The 9,840-nt window shown below is 54.2% G+C and overlaps 1 pseudogene; it reads right to left on the bottom strand.

Annotated features, from left to right (window-relative positions):
* Positions 1-3,176: 3,176 nt before the first annotated feature.
* On the bottom strand, positions 3,177-4,357 carry LOC133282477 (olfactory receptor 14C36-like; annotated as a pseudogene).
* Positions 4,358-9,840: the final 5,483 nt, after the last annotated feature.

Here is a 9,840-nt window from a genome sequence, read left to right as displayed (position 1 = left end):
GTTAGTTTTGTCCTGTTTTGGGTCTGTTTTGGGGGTCTGACCCTGTATCCCATAGGAGAAGCAGGATAAAGTGGTTTTAGGGTTTTTTTTTGGGTGTTTTGGGGTTGTTTTGGGAGTTGTTTTGGGCTGTTTAGTCCTGTTTGGGTCTTTTTGGGGGTCTGACCCTGTATTCCAAAGAAGAAGCAGGACAAGGTGATTTTGGGGTGATTTTGGCCTTTTTTGTGGTTTTCTTTGCATGTCTTGGTCTAGTTTTCCCCTGTTTTTGGGCTGTTTTACGGCTGCTTTGGGGCTCTGACCCTATATCCCGTAGGAGAAGGAGGAGAAGGCATTTTTGGGCTGGTTTTGGGTGTGCTTTGGGGCTTTTTTTGTCCATTTTTGGGGCTCTGACCTTGTATCCCACCGGGGAAGCAGGATAAGGTGGTTTTGGGATAGTTTTGGGGTGGTTTGGGGGTGTTTTGGTCTTGTTTTGGGTGGTTTTGGGGTGGTTTTGTCCTGTTTGTGTGGCTGTTTTTTGGTTCTGACCCTGAGTTTCATAGGAGAAGCAGGAGAAGATGGGTTTGGGCTGGTTTTTTTTGGGGTGTTTTTGTCCTGTTTTGGGTCTGTTTTGAGGCTCTGACTCTGTATCCCATAGGAGAAGCAGGACAAGGTGGTTTGGGGGAAGTTGTGCTGTTATTGGGGTGGCACTGTGCACCCAGGGGGGCTCCGGGAGTGACCACATGAGTAACCTGTTCTAGTGGAAGATGTCCCTACCTGTCGTAGTGCTTTCAATGAGCTTTAAGATCCCTTCCACCCTAACCCACTCTGGGATTCCATGATTCTCTGCTGTGCCAATGTCGGTCCCTCTCCACTCCTCGTAGGTGGCCGTGGCGCCCTGTTCCATGGCCCACGTTGAGCTGTGACCCCTCGCATGCTCCACCTCCGGACCAAAGGCACTGAGGAAGAGCAGCCTGTGAGGGACCTCCCCGAGCCAGCTGGGCAGAGGCTGGTCCCCCTGCAGGGACTCCTGAAGCATTCCTGCATTCCCCAGGCTCAGGGATGGATCCTGCATTCCAGGCAAGTTTGGGTAGTGCAAGAGAGGGAGACAGGAAGGTGGGCTCATGGGGCATGATGAGCAGCATTCAGGTACCCCCAGCAGTGGGCATTCCCCATGTGCCACGCTGAGGCATGTTCCCATGAGGGAAAGTTCTCAGATAGCCTCTGGTTTGTCCAGGGCCTGCAGCCACACTCCAGGAACACCTACTCCTCCTCCACCTACCGACACCAACTGCTCTCCATTGCTGGGCTCTGTCGTGCTTGTAAGGATTTGTTAAAGCCCTGAACCATCACCTTGCTTCTTGCTGACGTCCCTCCACCCTCTCTCACCTCCCTACACACTGCTCATTGCCAACAGTAACTCACTGAAGAGTTAAGAAGCTCTCAAGGCTTTCCTCAGGGGCTGACCATGTTTCTCCATTCACCACTGATGGATCCATTGAGTGCCAGGTGTGAGGTTCCTGCAGAGGCAGAGTTGGCCCTGGGCAGAGCCCTGCTGCTGGGAGCAGTGTGCAGGGCAGAGCTGAGCACACAGCCCATGGCATGGGCTCTGGGAGCACTGAGAGGGAGCAGAGCTGGGCACAGAGCAGCAGCTCCTGGCAGGGACAGCTCCAGGCAGCAGAGATATGGATGGGCAGGGAGTGGGGGCAAAGTGCAGCCCAGCCCTGGGGAGGGTGTGTTCAGGCAGCTCTCTTGGGGTCTGGCACTGGAGGTGGCTGCTGGCCGTGCTCTGCTGCCCACAGCCCTTTGCTTCTCTCCATGAGAGCTCCGTGATCTTCTCTTTGAAACCGTGCTGCCCTGCTTTCAGCTCAGGACAGGTGTTTGTGGGGGTTCTTCAGATCACTTTGTGTGTGAAGGCATCATATACAAGTGTTGTAAGCACAGGGCAAATGGGAAAGGACTGATGGACACTGCAGCCCTCCTTGCTCTGCACTAAGCTACAAGGAGCTGAGAACTTCTCCCTGTTTCAATATTGTTCTGATTTTCTGTCATACAAAGAATGTTTTATAGTCCCGTCCCCCACCGAAAAGTGTTATGCCAGTAAATAAATAACACAGTCCAAATGACTCTAAGGCCATGCTGAGCCTCTCTTGTGCAGCCCAGACTCACTTGAGTCATGAGTACAAGTAGTGAACTTTACAATGAAATTGGATTTCATCTGTCATCCCTTGTGAACATCAGAGGTGGACAAAGCACTGCTTCAGGGCAAAGCTGACTCCCATCCAACCTGGCCTTGAACACTGCCAGGGATGGGGCAGACACAGCTTCTCTGGACACCCTGTGCCAGTGTCGCACCACTCTCAAAGGGAACAACTTCATCTGAATGTCCAAGCTGAATCTTCCTTTTTTCAGCTTAAAGCCATTCCCCCTTGTTCTGTCACTGCAGGCCCTTGCAAAAACCCCTCTCCACATTTCTTGTAAGCCCTGCTTAGATATGGAGAGATTGCTAAGATATCTCCCTGGAACCTTCTCTTCTCCAGGCTGAGCACCCACATCTCTCAGCCTATTTCCATTGGAGTCCAGCTTCCCCAGCCTCTCCCCACAGGCACCGTGCTCCAGTATCTCCTGACCTGAGGGCTCATTACTAAACCCACTCCTGCTTGCCAATAGCGTTCCTGAGTTGGGAATGTGAAACCTGGATGGAGGATTCCAGATCATCCCTTCCCTTGTTCTCCTGCCGTGCTCCTGCTCCTACAGCCCACGATGCTGCTGTCCTCCCTTGCTGCCAGGGCACACGTTGCCTCCTGTCCAGCTCCTGCCCACCCAGACCTTTCCCATGGGCTGCACCCTGCCAGGCAGCCCCAGCCTGGGCCATCGCAGGGGAGTTCCCTGCAGGGACCCCTGTGTCCCCTGCTCCCCTGCCCAGGACACCCTGAGAGCTCTGTAGCCCCCCCATGCCATCCCATCTCCCCACACCAGCACAACAGCCCTTGGCCTTGGGCTCCCCAAGAGCTCTTCCTGCTGCAGGCGCAGAGCAGCCATCCCAGACCTGGAGCAGCCAAAAAGCTGCTTTCATTCCCCTTCTTTCCTGCCATGTGAGGACATATCACAGAGAAGAAGTTGCTGCAGGAACATTTATTTCCCTTAAATAAAGTGAGACACCTCCATTGACACAAAGTCTATGGGTCAGACAACAGGAGTGGCTACTTAAGCAGGAGGAGATGAAAACTGACATTTCTGTGAAGACATCACCGCAAATCAAAACAGGAAAACAAATGTAAAGCAGGAAAGACAGACGTGACCTGTCGTGACCTTCACTGGGAGTCTTTTGCAGAGCAAAACAGGCAGTGTATGGCTGCTGAAACACATCTGGTCACCAGCTTCCTCACAGCATCCTTCAGCTCCTGGTTTCTCAGGCTGTAGATGAGGGGGTTCACTGCTGGAGGCACCACCGAGTACAGCACTGACACCACCAGATCCAGGGATGGGGAGGAGATGGAGGGGGGCTTCAGGTAGGCAAATGTGCCAGTGCTGAGAAGCAGGGAAAGCACGGCCAGGTGAGGGAGGCACGTGGAAAAGGCTTTGTGGCGTCCCTGCTCAGAGGGCATCCTCAGCACGGCCCTGAAGATCTGCACATAGGACCCCACAATAAAAACAAAACAGCCAACAGTAATCAGGACACCAACCACAAGAAGCCCGACTTCCCTGAGGTAGGAGTGTGAGCAGGAGAGCTTGAAGATCTGCGGTATTTCACAGAAGAACTGCTCCACATCATTGCCTCGGCAGAGGGGCAGTGAAAATGTATTGGCCATGTGCAGCAGAGCATTGAGAAACCCAGTGCCCCAGGCAGCTGCTGCCAGGTGGACACAAGCTCTGCTGCCTAGGAGGGTCCCATAGTGCAGGGGCTTGCAGATGGCCACGTAGCGGTCGTAGGACATGGCAGTGAGGAGAGAATACTCTGCTGAGATGAAAAAGACAACGAAAAAGAGCTGTGCAACACAACCTGTGTAGGAGATGACCCTGGTGTCCCAGAGGGAATTGGCCATGGATTTGGGGACAGTGGTGGAGATGCAGCCCAGGTCCAGCAGGGAGAGGTTGAGGAGGAAGAAGTACATGGGGGTGTGGAGGCACTGGTCACAGGCTGTGCTGGTGATGATGAGGCCGTTGCCCAGGAGCGCAGCCAGGGAGATGCCCAGGAAGAGCCAGAAGTGGCAGAGCTGCAGCTCCCGCGTGTGTGCGAATGGCAGGAGGAGGAACTGGGTGATGGAGCTGCCGTTGGACATCTGCTGCCTCTGGGCATGGGGCACCGTCAGAGGAGAAAAAGGCAGTGACAGGTTAGGACAGGAGGGATGTCAGATACAGAAGTTCAGTTTACACATTCACAACTGAGCACATTTTAGCAGGAGAGGAGAGGTTCAGCGTCGTCACCAGTCATGTCATTACACTGCTGAGGCTTCTTCCTAGGTACAAGCAGAAGAGCATTGCATCAGGCAAAAAGTCTCAGTTCTTTGCAGAACCAAGAGAGCTGCAGTGTCCATCAGTCCTCTCCCACTTGCCCTGTGCTCAAACTTGCACTGCCTGTAAGGTGCCTTCACACAAATTGATCTTAAGAACTCCCACAAACATCTGTCCTGTGCTGAGACCAGGGGAGAACGGTTTCAAAGGACAGTCCACAGAGCTCTCACGCTGAGAAGCAAAGGGCTGTGGGCAGCAGAGCACAACCAGCAGCCACCTCCAGTGGCAGACCCCAAGAGAGCTGCCTGAACGCACCCTCCCCAGGGCTGGGCTGCACTTTCCTCCCACTCCCTGCCCATCCATATCTCTGCTGCCTGGAGCTGTCCCTGCCAGGAGCTGCTGCTCTGTGCCCAGCTCTGCTCCCTCTCAGTGCTCCCAGAGCCCATGCCATGGGCTGTGTGCTCAGCTCTGCCCTGCACACCCCTGCCTGTGCAGGGGCTCAGGAGCAGCTCACACAAGCCCTCACAAGACTCTCGGTGCCCCCCCCCCCAAAGCAGAGAAGTAAATTCCCATCTCCCACTGCCCAACCTGCCCACCAAGAGGGAAAAACATCAAAGCTCAGCATCCTTCCCTATCAGGTAAATGATGCCTCAGTGTCTTTCAGAGGGACCCTCTGAAGAAGTGCTCAGAGTGACGGCAAATTGGAGCAGCGTCACCCACTCAGCACTTCCCTTCCCTGCCATGGGTTTCTCCTTTCCCCTCAGCTCCCCCCGAGCTCCATGGGAAGCTCCCGGGCAGGCTGTGCTGACCCTGGCAGGCAGCAGAGTCCCTGCCCCTGCACACAGCCTTTGGGACCCTGCTGCAAGGGCTGGCACAAGGGACCTGCCTTGTCCTGTGCCTGCATGGTGCAGGGGGAAGCCCTGCTCTGCAGCACATCCTCCTCCTTATCTACACAGAGAAACTGCAGCTGCATTGCCCTGCACCCAGTGCCTTACCACAAACAGGGCTGGGAAGGTTTCTCCTTCAGAAGGTTCCTCCTCCTCCTCCTCAGCATCCTCCACTGCCAAGTGCCTTTAAGCTCCCTGTGTCTCGCCGGTCTCCCCTCGGTCCCAGCTTAGCAGCAGAGGCCCAGCCCAAGGTGGCTCTGCCTCTACCCCACTGATCTCCTTCCAGGGCTCCCTGGGGCTCCAGGGAAACACCATGGGAAACAGCCTGATGATACAAAGATTTAAGGCTAAAAATCTTTGTTTCTTACAATCAATCAATTAATTTGAAAATGGCCCTTTGAGAACATCAAATCCAACCATTAACCTATCTCTGGCAAGTCCACACACTGAGCATGAGAACCTCTCTGATAGGATACCCTGGTTGGATGGTCAGCAGCAGCAACTGGGGCTTTAAAGTTGAATTTTACATCCTACCTTAATTTCACTAATTTATATCCTATTCTGTTTGTTGTTAAACATTCTGCTATACATTAGAGCATAGAAATCAGCTGAACAAGTTATGTTGATGCAGAAACCTGTCCATATATATAATTGTAATTAAACGACTCTATGACGTCTCTATGACACCTCGATGAGTAAAGCAACACCTCTATGGGTAAAGCAACCAGACATTGCCCTCAATTTATGACTGGAATTCAGCACTACTGTCTTTGTTGGCACAGCGGCAAGAGGTGAGCACACCACTCTGAGAAAAATGGACTGACTTTAGTTACGGGGTGGATTGTGCTGATGCACTTCCCCCCCATTTCCTGGAGCCCTCTGCTTCCCCAGGAGTTCCTGTTAGGCCCCAGCCTTTGCACAGTGCAAGGAGTTGGATGCGGGCTGCTCCCTGGCTGCACCAGGAGCTCTGGTTGCCTGGCAAAGGTGGGAGCAGCACACAGAGATCAGGAAAGTTGGATACTCCCTGCTCATACCAGGAGCTCTTTCAGGTTGATCAGTCATTCCCTAAATCCTAAACAGTTTCACAAGAGGCATGGGGGACTTCTCTGGGAAACACGTTCCAGTGTCTCACCACCCTCACCAGAAAGAATTTCTTCAGAGAACATGGTTTCTGTTTCACTGCAGACAAAGGAGGCAGGAGAGAAGGGGTGGGGAGCACGCACCCCAGCCCCGACTCCGCACAGGGCAGCAAGGGGTGCTGCTCTTCACTACAGCACAGCTGGGCTGAACTGAGTCAGTGCTTACACAGAAACCTGTCCTTGCCCCTGATGAAGCTCTACAGGCCACAGGCTTCTCCACAAGTACCAGTCCATCTGTTTTTCTCGTCACGCCTTGCCCAGTGTCACAAGCTGTGGCACAAGGGGAGGCCCTTGTTGCTGTTTCTCCTGGAACACAGGGAAGTAGAAAATGAAATACTTTTTTTAATAATGAAACCCATTCCAGTGACCACGGAAAATATGGAACAAGATGCTAGAGCCCTACAGGTTTTACCAGGAAGAGCAACAATTAACTAAAAATTCCCTCCTGTGCTGTTTCCTTTCCCAGCCCATGGATACTTTCCTCAGTAACTGGCAAGTGCACATGACACAGCAAGAGATCTGGGTCAAGCAAGGCCAGGCAAGGCAAGGCAATGCAAGACAAAGGAAGGCAAAGCAAGGGAAGGCAATGCAAGGCTAGGGAAGGCAAGGCAAGGCAAGGCAAGAAATGGCAAGGTGAGACAAGGCAACTCAAGGCAAGGCAAGGCAAGGCAAGGCAGTGCTAGGCAAGGCAAGGCAAGGCAAGGCAATGCTAGGCAAGGCAAGGCATGTCCAGGCCAGGCAAGGCAAGGAAAAGCAAGGAAAGGAAAGGCAATGCAAGGCCAGGCAAGGCAATGCTAGGCAAGGCAAGGCATGTCCAGGCCAGGCTAGGCCAGGAAAGGCCAGGCAAGGCAAGGCAAGGCAAGGGAAGGACAAGCCAGGCCAGGCCAGGCCAGGCCTTGCCAGGGAAGGCAAGGCAAAGCAAGGCAAGGCAAGGCATGGCAAGGGAAGGGAAGGGAAGGGAAGGGAAGGAAAGGCATGGCAAGGCAAGGGAAGAGACGGCAAGACAAGTCAAGGCAAGGAAAGGCAAGGCATGGCAAAGGAAGGAATGGCATGGCGAGGCGAGGTGATGCGAGGCAATGGAAGGCAAGGCAAGGCAAAACATGGCAAGGGAAGGAAAGTTATGGCGAGGCGAGGTGAGGCGAGGCGAGGCGAGGCAAGGCAGGGCAACAGAAATAAAGACAGAGTGAGGTGAGGAGAGGCAAGGTGAGGCAAGACAAGGTAAGGGAAGGAAAGGAAAGGAAAGGAAAGGCAAGGCAAGGAAAGGGAAGTCAAGGCATGGTGATGCGAGTGGAGGAAAGGCAAGGAAAGACGAGGTGGGGCAAGGCAATGCAAGGCAAGGCAAGGCCATTAAAGGCCAGGAAAGGTGAGGAGAGGTAAGGCGAGGCAAGGCAAGGGAAGGAAAGAAAAGGCAAGGCAAGGCATGGCAATGGAAGGCAAGTCAAGGGAAGGGAAGGCAAGGCAAGGAAAGGCAAGGTAAGGCAAGGCTAGGCGAGTCAAGGCAAGGCAAGACAGTGCAAGGCAGTGCAAGGCAAAGAAGGGAAAGTAATGGTGAGGTGAGGTAAGGCAAGGCAAGGCAAGGCCAGGCAAGGCGAGGAGAGGCAAGGAGAGGCAAGGCCAGGCAAGGAATGGCAATGGAAGGAAAGTAACGGCGAGGAAAGGCAAGGCGAGGCGAGGCAAGGAACGGCCATTAAAGGCCAGGCTAGGCTAGGAGAGGCGAGTTGAGCTGAGGCAAGGCAAGTCAAGGGAAGGAAAATCCTCGCGAGGCGAAACAACGTGAGGAGAGGCGAGGCAACGAGAGGGGAGGCAAGGCAAGGCAAAGCAAGACCAGGGAAGGCAAGGCATTGCAAGGGAAGGAAAGGCATGGCAAGGCAAGGCAAATCAACGCAAGGCAAATCAAGGCAAGGCATGGCAAGGAATGGCAAGGCAAGGAAAGGCAAGGAAAAGCAAGGGAATGCAAGGCAAGGCAAGGGAAGGCAAGGGAAGATAAGGCAAGGCATGGCAAGGGAAAGAAAGACTTGGCAATGTGAGGCGAGGCAAGCCAAAGCAATGCAAGGCAAGGCAAGGAAAGACAAGGCATGGCAAGGGAAGGAAAGGCATGGCGAGGAGAGGCAACGCGAGGCGAGGCAAGGCAAGGCAAGGCAATGCAAGGTAAGGGGAGGCAAGGCGAGGCGAAGCGAGGTGAGGCGAGGCGAGGCAAGGAAAGGCCATTTCAGGCCAGGCAGGGCGAGGCTAGTCGAGGCAAGGTGAGGCGATGTGAGGCGATTCCAGGCAAAGCAAGGCAAGGCAAGGGAAAGCAAGGCAAAAGGCAAGGCAAGGCAAGTGAAGGAAAGGCATGGCAAGGCAAGGGAAAGCAAGGCAAGGCAAGGGAAAGCAAGGCAAGGCAAGGGAAGGGAAGGGAAAGCAAGGCAAGGGAAGGAAAGAAATGGCAAGGCGAGGCAACGCAAGGCAAAGTCAACCAAGGAAAAGCAAGGCAAGGCCATTTAAGGCCAGGCAAGGCGAGGTGAGATGAGGCAAGGCAAGGCAAGGCGAGGCAAGTCCAGGCAAGGCAAGAAAAAGCAAGGGAAGGAAAGGCATGGCAAGGCTAGGAGAGGCAAGGCAATGTGAAGGCAAGGCAAGGCAAGGCAAGGCATGGCAATGGAAGGAAAGTCCTGGCGAAGCCAGGCGAGGCGAGGTGAGGCGAGGCGACGCAAGGCAAGGGAAGGCAAGGCATGGCATGGCAAGGGAAGGGAAGGAAAGTCATTGCAAGACATGGCAAGGCGAGGGAAGGCAAGGCGAGGGAAGGCAAGGCAAGGGAAGGCCAGGAGAGGCAAGGCAAGGAAAGGCCAGGCATGGCATGGCAAGGGAATCAAACGCACAACAAGGCAAGGCAAGACAAGGGAAGGCAAGGCAAGGGAAGGCCAGGCAAGGCAAAACAAGGCAAGTCAAGGCAAGGCAAAGCAAGACAAGGAATGGCAAGGGAAGGAAAATCATATCAAGGCATGGCAAGACAAGGGAAGGGAAGGCAAGGGAAGTCAATTCAAGGGAAGGCAAGGGAAGGCAAGAAAAGTCAAGGCAAGGCAACGCATGGCAAGGGAAGGAAAGGCATGGTGAGGAGACGCAAGGCAAGGAGAGGTGAGGGAAGACAAGGCAAGGCAAGGCAAGGCATGGCAAGGCAGGGCAAGGCAGGGCAAGGCAGGGGAATGCAAGGAAAGGCAAGGCAAGGTGAGGCAGGGCAAGGAAAGGCAAGGCCATTCCAGGCCGGGCAAGTCAATGAGAGGCGAATCAAGGCGATGCGAGGCAAGGCAAGGGAAGGCAAGGAAATGCAAGGCAAGGACAGGCAAGTCAAGGCAAGGACAGGCAAGGACAGACCAGGGCAGGCAACGCCAGGCCAGGCATGGCAATGCAAT

Source organism: Pezoporus flaviventris, unplaced genomic scaffold, assembly GCF_033815535.1.
Source record: "Pezoporus flaviventris isolate CSIRO_AGI_PZ_B2104156 unplaced genomic scaffold, CSIRO_AGI_Pfla_v1 ptg000123l, whole genome shotgun sequence".
Classification (NCBI taxonomy): domain Eukaryota; kingdom Metazoa; phylum Chordata; class Aves; order Psittaciformes; family Psittacidae; genus Pezoporus; species Pezoporus flaviventris.
Note: the sequence above shows the minus strand (reverse complement) of the source record. Positions and strands in the feature narration are given on the sequence as shown.